At 35.7% G+C, this 13,128-nt stretch overlaps 1 protein-coding gene across 25 annotated transcripts in view; it reads left to right on the top strand.

The window, feature by feature from the left end:
• Positions 1 to 13,128, top strand: part of PTPRD (protein tyrosine phosphatase receptor type D) — a 2,080,413-nt gene that overhangs the window by 540,408 nt on the left and 1,526,877 nt on the right. For all 25 annotated transcript variants that reach the window (XM_070495512.1, XM_070495506.1, XM_070495510.1 and 22 more), the window contains one exon: positions 8,506 to 8,577. The gene's annotated coding sequence lies outside the window, so the exon portion shown is untranslated. The remainder of the gene's footprint in view (positions 1 to 8,505; positions 8,578 to 13,128) is intronic.

Here is a 13,128-nt window from a genome sequence, read left to right as displayed (position 1 = left end):
TTTATGTTTAGGGTGGTTATTGATATATGGGGGCTTAATGCTGTCATTTTATCACTCGTTTTCTGGTTCTCCTGCATTTCCTTTGTTTCTTGTCCTGTGTATTTTGGTTTACCAATAGAGTTATGTAGTTTTTTATCTTGTATTTCTTTATTTTCTACTTATTTATTATTTGTGTCTCTGTTCTGCTTTTTTGTTTAGTGGTTGCCCTGAGGTTTGTATTCAAGATCTTGCAGATAAGATACTCCCTTTTCTGATGACCTCTAATTTCCTTAGACTAAATCAATTCAGTCCCTTTCCCTTCCCCTCCCAAGTTGTTTTTCTCACATCTTATTTCATCTTGTGTTATGAGTTTGTGGTTAAAATGACAAGATTATCTGTTTTTGGTCTTTTCCTTCCCTTTGTCTCTCATGCTCTACTTGAGTATTTGCTATCTTGCTTTGATTCTATCTACCTATTTAACTCCTTACTCCATGCTTTGTAAACCCTTTCTCCCCTCCTTTTTTTTTCAGGTATCAGAACCTTCTCGAGGATTTCTTTTGGTGGGGGTGGTCTCGTGGCTACGAACTCCCTTAGCTTATGTTGATCTTGGAAAGATTTTATTTCTCCATCATATCTGAAGCATATTTTCGCTGGTTAGAGTATTCTTGGCTGAAAGATTTTGTCCTTCAAAGATTTGAATATGTCCTTCCAGTCTCTCCTAGCCTGTCAAGTTTCTGCAGAGAAATCCACTGAAAGCCTGAAGGGGGTTCCTTTGTAGATAATTTTCTTCTGCCTTACTGCCCTCAGTATTCTTTCTTTGTCATTCAGTTTTGCCAGTTTCAGTACTATATGCCTTGCCGTAGGTCTTTTTACATTGACATAGGTAGGAGATCTGGCAGCATCTTATACATGGATTTCCTTCCCTAGGTTTTGGAAGTTCTCTGCTATTATTTCTTTGAACAAGCCTTCTACTCCATTCTCCTTCTCCTCTCCCTCTTTAATACCTATAATTCTTATGTTGCATTTCCTAACTGAGTCAGATATTTCTCGGAGACTTTCTTCATTTCTTTTTAGTCTCAGTTCCCTCTCCTCCTCTATCTGGAGCATTTCAACATGTCTATTTTTGATTGTGCTGAAACGCTTCTCTATGGTGTCCACTTGAGTGTTCAGGGAATCCATATTTTTTTATTTCTTCCATTTTGTCTTTCATATCTAATATTTCTGATTGATTCTTCTTTATAGTTTTGATCTCTTTTGTGAATTAGCTCCTGAACACATTGAATTGTTTCTCTACATTCTCTTTTACCTCATTGAGTTTTTTGATGATAGCTATTTTGAGTTCTTTGTCATTTAGATTACATATTTCTGGGTCTTCAGGACTGATTTCTGGGTACTTGTCATTTTCTTTCTGGTCTGGAGATCTACTATAGTGTCTGATATTGCTAGAGGGATTTCTGCTCTTTTGTGTCCTGGAGTTATTTTGTTGCAGTTATTGACTATCACCACTGTGTGGGAGTCAAGAGACACATATTCTGAGCCCTCTGCCTTCAGCTGAGATCCCAGGGGTTGGAGGCATACCAAGCAGGTAGGTGGAGGGACACTTTCTCCTGTGTGTTCTTGGGGTTTTCTCCCTCTGCTCTCCTGGGGGTGTTGGCTTGATAAGGCCACCTCCCACAAAAGTTTTTGCCCCAGTAGAGGGCTTCTCTCTAGGCTGCAAGGGCCCTTAGGAGTCCTTGATATTCCTGCAAATGACCATCCCCTCCCAGTCCCTTCCCTCGCAGAGGCCTCACATGGTCCCAGATTGCAGTCTTTAAGGGGAGGGAGCAAATATTTCTCTTACCCCATTTCACCTCCTCCAAGGGGGGCTCCAGTCTCTCTGCCCTCCTTCATATGGTTGTATGAGTCTCTCCAATGCTTTTTGTGTTGTGTTTGGGTTTCCTCTGTTGGATTATGGATTTTTTTGGTTGTATATTGGAGGGGAAAGATTTCTGTGATGTCTCACACTGTCATGATGCTGATGTCCCCAAGTCTTCCTAATTTTTAATGCAACTTCTATTTCATTTCTGTATAAACATATACAAACGTTAGAGACTTGTAAACTTTAAATTTTGGCACCAAAACTCATAAGACCTTCTTTCTCATAACTTTATTTTGGCATATCCTGAAAATAACTGTCTATGACATGGACTGTTTGCTTGTCTTAGGCTTTGCATGAGACAAAAATCAGGAACTTGGTATTTATTTTATGTTGATGCAAATGAGAGCTTTAATTTGTCAAAGTACAAATACAATGGTGATTTTATCTCATAATTTTTATAGATTTTCAATCTTTCAAGAATTCAATCACATTGTTGATGATTAGAAATTCTATCCCTTATCTTAGGAAATTGAGCTGTGGAAATGGGTAGAGTTATGTAGCCATCAAACCTATGCATATGCTATTTTTATACAGCCTATTAAAAACTAGAGTGTTATTTAGGTCAACTTTTCTCATAGTCATACTTTTTATTTTTTTCAGTTACACAGACTGATCTTACACAACAGCCAAATAATGTGTTTGAAACCTAAACCAGAGATTAAAGTTTGTCAGCAGAGAAGTTGGAGTAAAGAGCCATAATTATTAAAATAATCCAGGTGAGAAGTGAAGATCTAAAGTGAGAGCCGTAGGAATGGATGGGAGGAAACGAATGCAGTAAATATTTTATACCCAGAATCTAGAAACTGAGGGACTAAGTTCTCCGAGGTGAATAAAAGTGAAATCTCAATTGATTCCAGAGAGTCTGACTTGCAATCGGGCAAATATCTTTGAAGGTGTAATAGTGAAGTATGTAGGCAGTTTGTTCAACTCCAAGCTCCAATATTTATTCATTGTATGAATTAAGGCAGGTAACATTACCTCCTTGTATATGTTTCTTCATCTTCAAAATGGTGATAATATCTCTCTTATGAGGTCGTAGAGTACTTAAATAAGATATTACGAGTGTCACGTACAGAGCAAATGCTGAATAAATGTCATCTATTATTCTTGTTCACTGAGAGAATGCAGGAACAAATTAATAGAAGAAGGGTGATTGAACATTTTCGTAAGTTGAGTTTGGAATATCTTTGGGACATCCAGGTGTATAAATGTCCAACAGTAAGTTTGATATAAAGGTTTGGGGGCTGTATATTTGGGACTTATCAGTAATAGGTTATTTTTGAAACCATGGCTTTGTATGAGCCATTGTGAGAGATGGTGTATAACGAGAAGGGGAAAGTGTTAAAGATGATGTTCTGAGAAAAAATATCATGACGTACGCATGACCAATTAGCTAAGAAGAAATAACCAAAGTGCTAGGAAGAAAACTAGAGGAAAGCGGTGCCATGGAAGTCAGGAGAGAAGTTTTAAGATGCTAAGAGCAGTCAAGAGAATCAAATGTTAAATTATTTAAGACAAGTAAAATAATTGCAATGTTAATCTGTATTGGAATTGTCAATATAGAGATCTTTGGCAACTCCAGATATAGCAATGTCCGTGCCAGGAATCTCTAAGAGGGCGTAGAAGCTGTGAAGAGGAGGTTTGGGAGTTGAGTTAGTGAAGGTAAACCAATTTTTTGAGAGGCATGACTGAGAAGAGCAGAATGGATAAAAGTAATAGCTGTATAGAATGCAAAGCTTAGAAGGGTTTTGTCTATTTGCTTTGTTTTTATTTCTCTTTCAAGATGAGATATTTGAGCTGTCTTTCAAGTTCCATTCAGTGGAATTATTTTCAGTACTGCAATTGTAGTTTAATAAAGCAAAATATCTTTTCGTATGTAAGATAAGTGACACACTTTCCAACAAAATGAAGATTGTTGCCCTCTCAAATATTGGTAGTCTGTTCCCATGTGAAACTTGTCTTGATTAAATCATCCACTGAGTGTAAAGTGACTAGATCAGTTTCCTATTTCAAAAAATATTTTGTGCAGTTTGTAAAATCCTGGTCAAATTTCTTAAACACATGTATGTGGCTTCTGCTGCTATTTGACACTTAAAGAGTCAACTCATATTTTATCGTGGGCTATCATCAGATGTGATGATAAAATTGGTATTCAGTAAGCAATGAATCTTAGAATGTTTAGCCATGCCTATCAGTCAGAAACATCAGTGAATGAAGCATGGTAGGTGACACTTTGGTCACCATCAAGCTGTCAACAGCTATCACTTGTGTGTGTCAGGTGTCAAGGAAAAAGGGTGCAAATAGACCTGAGAAAGCAGAGATGCTGCTAATGTATGTCACCGTCGACCCTAACCTGCCCTGGTTCTTATCAAAATAATTAGTAAGTCAGCATTTGTTTTTGAAATATCTAATACTGGGTTTATTGGAAGATGTACAATGTGAGTAGCAGTGTATGTGCTGCCAGCAGCTAATTATGAATATCTAATAGTGAAGCTTAATTTAGACCTACAAGCCAGCAAGACTCTGAAATAATCGGTGGGAAAGTATATTCCATCCCATGATTTAGATGGACGCATATATCCTCCTACCTTTTAAATAGAAACAAATTAGGATATAGGCTTTCTGGTTCTTGGACAATACTCTACAGCTAACCATCAGAAGCATGCTGTCTTACCGCTATTTATTCATTAATCTTTTCCCAACCCAATTTTTTGCAGAAAGTAAACTATTATCGTTAATAAAGAAGCCATTAATTAGGAGTTTCATCAATAAAGAATTCAAGTTGTTGGAGCTGGGCAACATAAGATTTAGAATGGAGGAAATGGACTGTGGGTTGGTCTAGAGTTTTCAGTTAGCAGGATAGTGAGACTGCAGGAAGGCTGAGGTGACACACGTCCTGGTTAGAGGGTGTATGAAGAGGTTGACCCAGGGTCAATCTGGGTAGGGAAGTAAGAACAGTGAAGAGACTGAGGGAAGAGTCAAAGGCAGGAACTTACAGTTATGCTGAAGACATGGTTTGGAGGAAGGAGAGTAGAGCCTGAATAATAGAGTTTAACATAAGACAGAATCTCAGTGAGATATAGAGTTAGTTTTAGTTTTACTTGTGGATTTAGGCCAATTGCTTGCATGATTATATTTTGTGATCTTTTATGAAAGCATTATTTATATCTTTTCATTATATGTGTCTTTTATTAGATAGTATATGTTTAATATCTTTTCACAGAATTCTTTTATTATAAGAGGCTAAACATCTTTCAAAAGAAGTGCACATACATTTTTATATTTGCACTTCTTCCCCTAAGTTGGGTACTTTCATGACCCTCAGAAATTCCCTCATTTATATAATTTATTTTGTAATAGAGCAGAAGGTATACTTTATAAATTTTTCATTTCCCCCGATATTACGTGTCTCCCTAACTGCTGGTGTTTATAACATAATTTATAGTCAGCATTAGTGTTGTAAGAATTAAAGTCAGTGACCATGGGATAGGATGTAATTTGTAACATTGATGCTCATGGAATTTCTTTAAATGATTAGTGTGTACGAGAAATGATGATGAGTTTCTAAATTTATAATAGCAGATCTTACGTAAGTAATAGGTTTAAGCAAAAATAGCATTTTTTTAAACAACACAATTGCTCTTTTTTGGATGTGTATATGAGAGTCTGTTATTCACTTTTTCTGTGAAAGCCAAAAGCAAAATAGGAAGTGTCAGAAAATGATAACAATACAATAGGAAAGAAGTAAAGAAAAAGAAACAACAGGAAACCCAGCTTCAAAGAGCAGAGGAAAAACTCAACCTCTTCTAAGAACAACTTGAGTAACATTGGGCAGTGGTTCAACACGCTTGAGACTCATTTTTCCTAACCTTTTAACAGGGAGGATGCTGTCAATGATATCTATTGCAAAGTTAAGTGCATACTATCAATCTCAAAAAAAAAAAAAGTTTTCTATAATACTTATAATAACCTTGTGAATCAGCTTTCAGAAAGAAAGGGTAAGAGTATTCCCATGCATAAGTTTTAATACTACCATTATTAAATATTGCTTTAGTCTCCAAAACAGTTTAGGGAAAAGAGTTGGTTTAGGAAAACGTGAAGTTTGTAGCACTAAACGCTCAAAATTATACCCAGTTCTTACAGATGCTATATTTGTTAATGGTAGTATAAGAATGTTTAAGATGTTCAAGAACAGAGAAGTAAAGACCAAATTTAAGAGCTATTTTAAATCTTACTTAAAATTAAATTCCACAATTAAATTCTAATGTATTATAAAAGATGTTTGATAATGAGTGCCCATGTAAATACCTAGAAAGAAATATATTTTTTCTTTTTAAACTCCAAGGTATAATCCTATATCTAGATAATGGTTTTATAACTTTTTGGCTCATTTACATGAAAACATTGATTTAAGGCTGCTTCGCATATAATGGGGAAGGAGTATGAAGATTAGAATCCTTTAGGAATTGCTACGGGCTTTTAAAAAAAAGTCAGTTCCACATTTTGACAGTATGTGAAATATCTTTCTCATTCCTTCCTTGTGGCATTTTCTTCCCCTTTATCTGGCATATGTGGTTTGTAAACACAGGTAGCATATTATTGTAGTAGAATGAAAGCCTCTGAGTCAGACTACCTGCATTTGAATTCCAGCTCTACCATTTACTGACTAGGAGGCTTTGGGGACGTAACTCAAATTCTCTTTGCCTCAGGTTCCTCATCTGAAAAGAAAGGAAATCAACAGTAGTATCTGCTTCATTAGTTTGCATTTAATCATGCAAAGAAAAAAAGACCAACATAATGTGTGTAAGGCATCTGGCACGTAATGACTACTCGATAAATGTTACTTTGCTTCGGTTCAAAAGAAACTAAGTTCTTTGGCAGTTCAGCAGAAGGTTATAGTAATAACTTGCAACATTTTAACAATATTCATTAAAGGCATGTAGAAGAAATTCGTTCCAAAGTAGTTTTCTATTAGTCCTGAGAAAGAACTATTGTCAAATTAGACAGAATAACAGTTTCTTCCTTTGAAAACCAAAAGTCATTTCTTGGTCAACCGATGGCGATTTTGACATTGATCATTTCAGACATAGTGTGTAGTACCAAAATTCTCCAATTAACTAAGAAATCAAAACATATATATAATATTTTCCCTGCTTTGTATCAGAATTCTGCTGGACTCTGAATTTCTGAATACACACAGAAGTATAGAACATGATTGCTGTTCCAATAAACTACAAATTTAGTTGAAAGAAGGCACATGCGTGATAAATATATGATAAACTGTGTGTTGGTACTAAAACAAGCCTTTGAGTGCAAAAGAAATTATGGCTTCATAGATTAAGTGCATTTAGACTTTGATTTAGAAATAAATGATGTTTGAATAAGTGGCAAGGCAACATTCTAGGAAGAGAGAAACGTAAAAAGCTTGGGGGTGTTTGGGAGGGGGCATTGGATCAGATGTGGATAATCAAGATGAACCCTAAATGTTCACTTCTTTATGGTCAGTAAATGGCAGAAATTTGGCAGATATCTCTTTGCCTCAGCAGCAAATGACTGATCAATCATTAAGCAGTTGATGGGAACAACTGATCTTTGTCACCCAATTCAATTTCCTGCAAAATGTGTGATTTTAAGGGAAATATTTAAATTTATACGAGTTTTCTTTGAGTTGTGCTCATCTGGTAAATATTCAGCTATTAACTTACATATTCTCTGTCCTGATACATTAAAAGTTTCTGATGTACATTGTTTACTATAATTATAGCTTCACATATTTTATGTTTAGTACTGTGCTATTAATTTGAAAGTTGTTGACTGTCCTAGAGTACAGCAGTCCCTTGGATGTGGGACAGGAATTCTACAGGTAATAAGCATAATTTGACAGACAATGCTGTATGAATCTATGAGAAAACCTGTCTGAATAGCGAGAAGTATAATATTAGAAGAAAAATTGAGTGGTTCATTTTCTTATGCAACACAAAAGAATAAAAACAGTTTTAAAGATCTTATACATAAAATACAAATTATGTTTTAATAAAGTAAAATTATCATTTAAGAAAAGAAAATGGGTTTGTAGTTAATCAACAAATTAATGTAGGTTTTTTTTTCGTTTTTTAAAGATTTTATTTTTCCTTTTTCTCCCCAAAGCCCCCCGGTACATAGTTCTGTATTCTTAGTTGTGGGTCCTTCTAGTTGTGTCATATGGGATGCTGCCCCATCATGGCTTGATGAGCGGTGCCATGTCCGTGCTCAGGATCCGAACCAGCGGAACCCCAGGCAGCCGAAGTGGAGCGGGCGAACTTAACCCCTCAGCCACGAGGCCAACCCCAAATTAATGTTTCATAGTATAAACTTTTATATCAGAGAAAAATTTAAGGATTGTGTTTATTCTTTAAATGTTATGGGTCACAATAGCTCACGTCGAGGAATAATAAAGCACCCTTTTGATGGTATTATTTCTTAGCATTAATTAGTCAATTGCATTAATCTATAATGTATCAATTATTTTTGCTTTCCTTTTCCATCTCATCAACTGACTTAGATTTGACATCATATAACTGCCCCAAAATGTGAATTCAAAATGTGATTCCCATTTTTTTTTCTTTCAGGGAAATCTTGAGGAGTTTGATACTTTCTAACCTCCAGCCATTAATCATTTTGTGGGGGAAGGCTATATATTGGTAAGTCTCGCTCACTCTAATTGCTCTTTTTGTAGTTCACTTTAATGAAGTCTAGGGCTTGATTGTAATAGAGAATAAACAGGATCAAACACGTGTCAACATCATTGCTTGGCTAATTAGAGAATGATTTTTTTTCCAAACAAAATTTGTAACATCAGGATTTTGTGGTATTTAATTGCTCTAGTAATAGGTGTGCTATTGAAATCTATAGATGTAAAATTAAAATTAGGAGGAGAATTGAAAGTTGTAATTTTTTTTTAAAGTCTAACATTGTAGTGGTATTGCTCATAGGTAATTTTTAAGATGTTTTATTCATTGACACCATGGTCCACAAGAAACAGTTAAATGAGCATCCAAGAAGAGGTCTCAGGCTGCAGTCAAACAAAAACTGCTAAATTTTATCAGCTTTGGTAATATATAATAGTTACTTCGCATATTGAAGTGCAATTTTGAAATTCCACAATTCTTATATATTTTTTTTTTTTTTTAAAGATTTTTTTATTTTTTTCCTTTTTCTCCCCAAAGCCCCCCGGTACATAGTTGTATATTTCTCGTTGTGGGTTCTTCTAGTTGTGGCATGTGGGACGCTGCCTCAGCGTGGTCTGATGAGCAGTGCCATGTCTGCGCCTAGGATTCGAACCAACGAAACACTGGGCCGCCTGCAGCGGAGCGCGCGAACTTAACCACTTGGCCACGGGGCCAGCCCAATTCTTATATATTTTTATGCCATAAAATCAAATACATCCTTTTTTGCTTCAATTTATTTTTTTCTCTAAATAGGATTAACGTATACTGGTATCACATTTCTGAAGAATCCTCCCCTCAACTATGCAACTGTCCAACTCTCTCTCTCTCTCAGACACACACACACACACTCATTCCTTAAAATATCATAAATGTTTCATTTGGGTCACCAATTGTTAACTTGAACATTCTCATTTCCTCTAAAATACAGTTTCTGAGGTATTTCCTATGCTCTCATGTGCTTTGGAGGTATGATCTCCAGACATTTTTGATGAAACATTCCATCAGTTAAAAATGTTAAATATGCACTCAATGATATGTACATTATTTATAAATTACGTAAATTTACCACTGTCTTTATAGATAGACAAATAATAGTAAAAAATGTGAAATGCATACAATAAAAATTTTAGAAGGTACAATGACTATATATATATATATATATATATGTAGTAGAATTTATATATATTTATAATTCTAGTGGGACTTTGGGAACCCCAGTTCTAGAAATCCTCTGCTTTCTGCTATTTCTATTAACTTGTAGAAGTTGTATTGGGCACTAAAAGACTCTTTGAAAGAAAAAGTTCATTTCAAGCATTAGATTGAATAGATATCCTACATGCTGCAAGTCAGTGAGTGTGGTTATACATTTATACACACAAATGGATACGTGCATGTGGTTGATGTCGACAGTACTGGCTGGATTAAAAGTTTGAGGTGGCTTAGAGTGGCATCCAGCGATCTTATCTGAATACTCAACTTCTGGAAAGGAGTAGAAGAATTCAGAGAGATCGTTGTAGAGAATCAAAGAGCCACATAGTTAGGAAGGACACTTCGTGTCATATGGAATACCTCCGAAGATGTCTTGCCAAGTTGATATGTCGGCAAATGTAGACTGGCAGCACTGATGGTCACTGGATGACAGAATTCCTTAGTCAGGCATAAGCTGGCCACTTTTTTTCTCAATAGGGTCCTCAGTCTTGGGTCACTTACATGTTATACTATAAGGAGAAGAGAGGAAGAGTAAATGGTTATAGTAAAAATTATTTAACCCAAATTTTTTCTGCATGTATGAACCAACAATTGAGCTGTAAGAGTTGTTATTCACAGTGTGCAGATAACTTCCTTTGGCTGTTGGCTATAAATTGCCAGCTCCCCAGCCTTACCCCTTACAATAGAAGCTCACATTCAACTGGAGTCAAGCCTCAGTTCAAATCTGAAGCCAGGCAGGAAGGTGCTGAGACATCAAATGACAAATTCAGGACTTTCCAAGACAAGCCAGCCTTTATTAAATCTATAATATGAAAGCCTTTGTAATTGCTGATCCCACTTATTTTAGCCCTCTTCCAACTCAAAAACCTAACATTGCTGAACAGACAAGAATCCATTTAAATATCCTGTTATCCAGGAAGCAGTTTTCCATCTCTTATCTTTCAAAATCTCATGTCAAATACCTTGCTGAAATACAGATATATTGTGACTACATCCCTCCTTTAATCTACCAGTCTAGTAAACTCTATCAAAAATAAAAAATAAAGTGAGACTTGTCTGACACAGTTCAGTGAATCCTAAATGACTTTTATTGATTATGGCCTTCTTCACAGGCCGGTTAGTTGATAGATAATTCATTCAAATTCAAGGATATTTGAGGGATCAAGTTCTACCTCAATAAGTCATAGCACATGTAATCCAGCTTGTCATTTTTAAAAAGCTACTATTAACTGGCACTAGGTTCACTATACTTGGGCTATGACTTTCCTCTAGAGAAAGAAAAAGAAAGCAGAGCAATGAGTTTTGCTGTTTCATTTTAGACTGAATTTTTCCTGTTCTGTGTTCTGAGCAGTCAGCCACTTCATAAAGCTGTCTGACTTGTCTGCTGTTGAAAAAAAAAGTAAGAAAAAAGAAGAAAATTAATTTGGTACCTCCCCAGAACACAGATGAAGATTTAAGCAGCTTTGTACTCAAAGTTGCTGGTGAAAAATCACAAACCATAGAATCCGAGGGTGAAGATGAGGTGAGGAGTAGGCGTAACAAGTTGGTTGGGTTTCCTCTTCATTGAATAATCCACGTGCAGTGTTCAAGACACAGGCACCCACTGCTCAGACTTGCAAGATTTTCTCAGATGGAATTTCCGTAATTGGATATATTCCCTATGGTGACTTCCTTCCCTTACCCATCACCAAGCCTTAATACATTTAACTCTTTTCTTTGCTGTAAGTCTTCCCTTTTCCCAGCTAACCCTCTCAAGAGTTAATATTAGCCCAATAACTGCTTATGTTTCTTCTCTTTTCAGTCTATAGCTTTCATGGTTGAACTTATCTGCTTCCGTAGCTTCGAAGATTATTTATATCTCGTGAAACTCAAATCAATATGTCCTCTTAAGATCTCATTACACAGAATAAAATCAGCATCTCTATTTTATAGCACATTAGCTTCCACTTCTAATATATTAAAATTGACTCACCATACTTTCCTACAAACCTCCTTTTGTCTTTCCCATTCTGTGAATAGAAGTACCATCTTCCTAGTTTCCCAAAAGGAAACCTGGGAAATATCTTGGATTCCTCTCTCACTTCTGTTATTTATATCACTCATGAAATCTCGTCATTTCTACCTCTGGACCAATGGGAAATGTTACAGGAAGTCTAGGGAAAAAATGTAATATACATTTTTAAAACAGCTTGAAATGCTTTGGTGGAAACTAAATCTATAAAAAGAAACAAAATGATCACTGTATTCTAAAACAAGGACAAAGAGAGAATTCGTTCCCAAGTAAAAGGTAATGCCAAAGTATTTATCAGTTAGTGGATTGTATTTTTAGTACAAACTCCAATCTCTTTACTTTTATTTCAGTAATACTTTAGCATTGTTACCCATAAATGTGTACTCATGTATCTTTGTAGAACAATTGTATCATTTCCCAATAACCCTGGAAAGTTTAATGTTTAAAATGTTCCCTTATGTGATAACATCAGTGAGAAAAGAAGTTCTGTACCATATATACACATACCAGATGCTTCCATTTGTAGTGATCAAACATATATATTTTTCTTTAATTTTTTTAAATTGAACAGAACATGTGACATGCATTTGCCTGAGTGTTAATCCAGTTCGGTACTCTTGTACATAGACTTAGCAGATGCATATGTACATCGCTCCACGTTACTGGGCCATATTTGTAACCTAAGGAATCGCTGCTGTCCTGATAAGTTAAAGTAGATGGTATCCCATCCATCTCTTTCTTCCCCAAAATTTAATACTTATGCTTTTATCTTAACTGTTTTCAACATCATAATGAAAGTTTTCATCCTTTGGCTCCATAGTTTCTTTTTATTACTGGAAGAGGAAATTTTGGTTGCCCTTAGGTTATATGATGCAATAAAACTGACAATTCGTACTGTGTTCCAATTCTGTTTAGTTATAGTGGACTTTCAACCCCATATGTGAGATTTTCTGGAACCTGAGTCTGTATTCCTATCAATGGCCAGAGTGAACTGAATTAATAGAAAGAATTACCCCTTTTTATTTATTCTACCAAGGCCGAGTCTCCCGAGGAATGCTTCATTGTTGCAGACAATACATTCCCTGGTTTGCTGGCTGGCCTTAATGGGATGTTAAAATCGATTAGAGCAATTTCTCTGTCACCTGAGAAGCACTGTAGTAGGTTTTGTGGTGTGTTGCAATTTCATATCCTTCTCATGTCTTTTTTAAAAATTTACATCACTAAACCAAGTGTCTTCCTTGTTTATGAGACCACAACTTCCTCATTCTGAGGAAACAGTTCTTGTAAATGTGTAATATACCTGG

The sequence above is a fragment of the Equus asinus genome, chromosome 23 (assembly GCF_041296235.1).
Source record: "Equus asinus isolate D_3611 breed Donkey chromosome 23, EquAss-T2T_v2, whole genome shotgun sequence".
Classification (NCBI taxonomy): Eukaryota; Metazoa; Chordata; class Mammalia; order Perissodactyla; family Equidae; genus Equus; species Equus asinus.
This window is presented reverse-complemented; position numbering and strand designations above follow the sequence as displayed.